Source organism: Haemaphysalis longicornis, unplaced genomic scaffold (genome assembly GCF_048455015.1).
Source record: "Haemaphysalis longicornis isolate Haplotype H1 unplaced genomic scaffold, Haemaphysalis longicornis Haplotype H1 scaffold_7, whole genome shotgun sequence".
NCBI classification, from domain to species: Eukaryota; Metazoa; Arthropoda; class Arachnida; order Ixodida; family Ixodidae; genus Haemaphysalis; species Haemaphysalis longicornis.
The window spans coordinates 156,905,750-156,910,396 of NW_027526422.1; positions in this window are offsets into that span (position 1 = coordinate 156,905,750).

Below are 4,647 nucleotides of genomic sequence, written 5' to 3' on the forward strand. Positions count from 1 at the left end.
CAGTGAAACCTCCGGTGCTCCGTCAGCCCAGGGCAAGTACTGCTTCTTATGCGAAAAGGCTGCTCCATGCGGCTCTTGTCGAATACCGCAGCGTACCCTGTTCAACCGGGAACGGCGCCGCTATTCTAATAGATAACAACTTTCAAATGTTACAGGAGCTCAGTTTGCATTCCCCCTATCCACGCTCTGGACACCGTGAGGTACTCCGGAAAGGGGAGGCGTTCAGCACTTCTGAGCTTGAGAAATTCGACTTGTATTTTGGCATCTTCAATACCCGTGCAACTTATGATGGTTATTATTTTTTGCGTCCTGAAATAAAAGGCGTCACTTCGACATATGGACGACATATTTGTTTTTCCCCTGACATCGACACTCATCTGAACCGCCTGACTAAGTTGTTCCCCTGCATCGGCACTTATGGCAGAAAAACAACTTTAAGATACCGAGCTTTGATCCATGTCTGCACACCATACTGGGAACGTTATGTTAACTCCGACATTCCTTTTGCTGCTAGCCGCTACTAAATCATTTTTCATAACAGCCCAAAGCAAATTCGCTACCGAGAAATGTTTTGAATTGTTCGTAGTTCAGTGGCACTCTTCACAACTTGGATCCGATCATTCACCGTTTGACGTTTTTTTTTTTCAAAACCCGAGCCACGCTGCGTTTCTTCCCCTAGTTATCTATCTGGAGCCTTCGTCGCTCGGCTCGTCGGCTATAACAAGAATACATCTGTGTGTTGTACACGTCCAGTCGAACTGTGAGGAGGCTGACGGCTTGTGTTTGTCTTCACTGTAGGACCAGGGACTGCACTTCGTTTTTAACAATCTACTTTGCTCCTGTCAAACCACTACCAAGGTTTATAAGCAGCGCGATAACACCTGGATAAAATCTCGTTACATTACTCTCGTTTCATGCCCTGCACAAAAGTCTAGAATGCTACAACTGTAATTACACCACTTTTATTTCCGCGAAGCACAACACCACCGCGATTACGGGACGGAATCTCGGAAATTGTAGTCGCGAATAGATCCCTGTCTTCGCACAAACTCTTGTGAACCTTTCTACCCTGACGTTGGTTGAGGTCATACTGATATCGCTACGACTAACCAGCTGCTCCGCAAATTATATTACAGTTGAAGTATGCAAAACTTTTTCAGCGAATGCAAGCGTGTACTTCATCAACATCAATAAACAATTCGGGTCCCATGCAGGAGGACGGCCTCACCACGTGACTTACAGCCGCTCAAGTCCTGCGCGGCTCGAGTCCACATTTCACCCCTGAATTTCTCTATTTTTTTCATCCATCTGCTATGTGGTCTTCCTGTTTTTCTGGACCCATCCCTTCGTGTCAACCCTTCTACCATAATTGTACATGGGGAGCGCGTGCTCTTTGTCTCCGTATTCCCCACCTGCTGCCTTCCTGCGAAGCTTTTTGATCGTGTTAAATTTTATCCTCTACAACCGTCTGCAATCCACAGCTGCTGGCAACCGCCGTTGTAATCTGCACAGTAAGCTACCGCCCGGGTTACATCAAAAACAGCTGCGCTCCCGGAGCCCGCAGCATATGACGCCGCGTTGTACTGTTGCGTCGCTTCAGAGATCGCCAATGTGGTCCTCCAAAGCTCTCTGCAGTGGCTTAATGTAGCAGCCAGGCTTGTTGGAGGTAAAATACGCGACCTCTTTTGCAACCTCCTTGGTAAGGGTGTTAGTCCTGCGAGGCGTAATGTAACCTGTGGCTTCTAACATCACAAATTATCGCCTCCTAACCTTTACAGCAAGTGCAGGAGGCTATTTTGATCGGTTTGAGCAGGGCATCTATGGTACAGCATTGTGCTACAGATTACTAGCGGATCTAGTCTGCCGCGCTTTTTGTCTCTAGCCGTCATGGCAGCTCCAGAATATGTGAATGATGGCGGCTGTTAGACAGGCCAAAGAGAATTTACTTTAATTTTTTATATGTGCGAGCTGTGGCGAAGTGTCCTGAAATGGTGTGGGTTTGGCATGCCCTTAAAATATGGTCAGGAAGCTTTGCTTTATGCTGCGAACACAATTTTGTTTTGTTTCGCAGTGCATGCCAAGCAACGTTTCCTTCGGTTAAATGCTTCTCTCTTCTCTACTGGTCGAGCAATTATCGCTGAGGAGTGTCATTCCCACAGAAACGTGGTTTCTGTGCGGACGTTGTGACATTGTTATACGGGTGACCGAGCAGAGACGGTTGGCTTGCTCTTCGTCGTACACCGTAATAAGCATAGAATTTGCCTTGAAGTTTTTGCGCAGCAAGGTCACGTCCACATATCTGGGCTTGTTGATTGTGCCTTCACGAATCTTGTCTAGTGTAAGGTTCGGTATATCGGTCACACCCGCATCGTCGGCAGTGAGAGGAGCACTTGGTAACGGGGCAGATTCACCCGTTCCTGTTGCGTGATGCGGGTCTTGCGTTTTTCGTTTCAGAAAATCCTCCCGTCCTCGTCATCCGAGATGTCTAAGCCGCAGTCATCGTGGAGTCTTTTCTGAATTGGCTTGTCAAGGGCGGAGGGAGAAGAAGACAAGTTGTTTCGTAAGTCAAAAGGGAGGCCTCCTTGTGCCAGTGGAAGAGAGGCACCTGAAGAAAGCTCTGTTAGCGCGAGTGGAAGGGGCGCGCTAGCGGCCACAGCCATATCAAACGACTGTGCAGCATGGGGCACGTGTCTTTGGGCGGGCGGCACGTGCCGTCGAGCATGGGACCACCTCAGCACGCCGCTCACCTGCAGCCACCAGCCGGCTCCAATGCCTAACCCACAGCGTGGGGGGCTAGGAGTTGCCCGTTATACAGTCTGCTCACGTGAAACATCCATACTACGGGGTCGAGGTGTGCACGCCACACCCGCGAACTCAAAAATCACAATACATGAGCCTGAGATAAAATTAGGCCAACGAGAAAGTCAAATTCATCGGAGGCCGATCTGAGCGCAGCTTTACTTTCCTCGCCCCCTAGCGGAATCCTATGAATGAACGGAAAAAATGTTACAAGACAGCTTCAATTGAAAAATACGGGGAGCTTTTATTAGGGCTGGAATCCCATGTGCAATTTTTTCAAGATATGACTGATGTGAGAGCTAAATAATAGGTTTGGCCGAGTAACACACCAAGGAACAAAACGTAGTTGCGAATAGCGATGAGATTAGTGCCTACTTTTAATGACGGAACTGAGGGTGTTTGTCTGCGACTTTATTTAAGGATCATATATTTAGTATTTCGACCGATAACGCACAAGGAGCAATGACGGCACCACTTTACGGTACATAAGAGTTAGGTGTTGATCCTAGATGTAAGTACTGAAATTGATTTAGCTAAAGATGTCATTGTGGTATCGTCAGCGTATAATACAAAATGGCTTGAAGTCAAGCAATCTGGAAGATCATAAACATATAGCAGGAACAGCAACGGACCGAGTATGGAACCCGATGGCGCACCTTGGCTAGCAAAATAATTCTCTGCTGTGGCTTTTTATAGAATTCCATGTCCTACTCTGCCGGATTTCGCGAACGTAAAGGATATGATGAACTGCAACGTTTTCAGATATTTCGACATCGTACAACTCAACAATATCTCAAGGCTCCGATATCACTGGTTTCGCAATCTCGTGGAATCCTGCGATATCATTTACTGTACGATATCGTTGAAGCCTACAGTGTCATCAACTGTACATTCATATAATGTCGTGCAGCATATTGTTCAATTTATCATATATTTTTTTCTGTGGGGCTTCCGACGTTTGACTGAATGCCCCTCTTTTATCATACTGTACAATTCCAAAAATACATTGATTAAGTTGGAAAAATTGCAATTTAAAAGCAATTATTCTTCTGCACATATTATAGTCCGGCCATGTTATTATGGTGATATTTACTCGTGAAAAGAGATGAGACTTACTAAAATAAAAAAAGATAAAACCCCAAAGATATCAACAGCCCCAATAAAATCTGAAGAACAATTTGCATAGGATGACAGCGATCAGAAGTAAAAAAAGGATTCTGCGACCAGAACTACGGTACAACTTCTGTTGAAACAAAAACGATAAATGAAACGGAACGGCGAATTGTTTAGAAAAAATAAAGAGCCAGTGCTGCAAGCGACAATTACTGTACAGTCCTGTGAACGAGGAAGGGGGTTCGACTACCGGCCGCGGCGGCTGCTATTCTGATGGAGGCAAAAATAAAAACGTCCTTGTGTAGGAGATTTTGGCACACGTAAAGATCGACAGGTGGTCAAAATTAATCCACAGCCATCCACTACCGCGCGCCTCATCGCCTTCGTTGCGCCGCCGCGTTAAAGCCTACTATAAATCGGTCAATTACTGTATAGCCCTCTTTATTTACATTCAAGGAAATTCTACGCTATAGGATACCTGTTTCAACAATCAAACTAACCATAAATTTTGTCCCGTAATAATTGCTTACACCTATATCATCATAACAGTGCTCTGCGATTGAATCATAAGGCAAGCATTTAGGTCTCACAATGTACTAAATATCCCCGCCTCGACATTTAGGATTTTCAGCACCGAAAACATTTTCTTTTAACGATCTTAAGTAACTGGGAACACACCAAGTTTTTCCTATACTGATCAGAAAAAGGTAATACCCTACATGGTCAGCAGCGGAG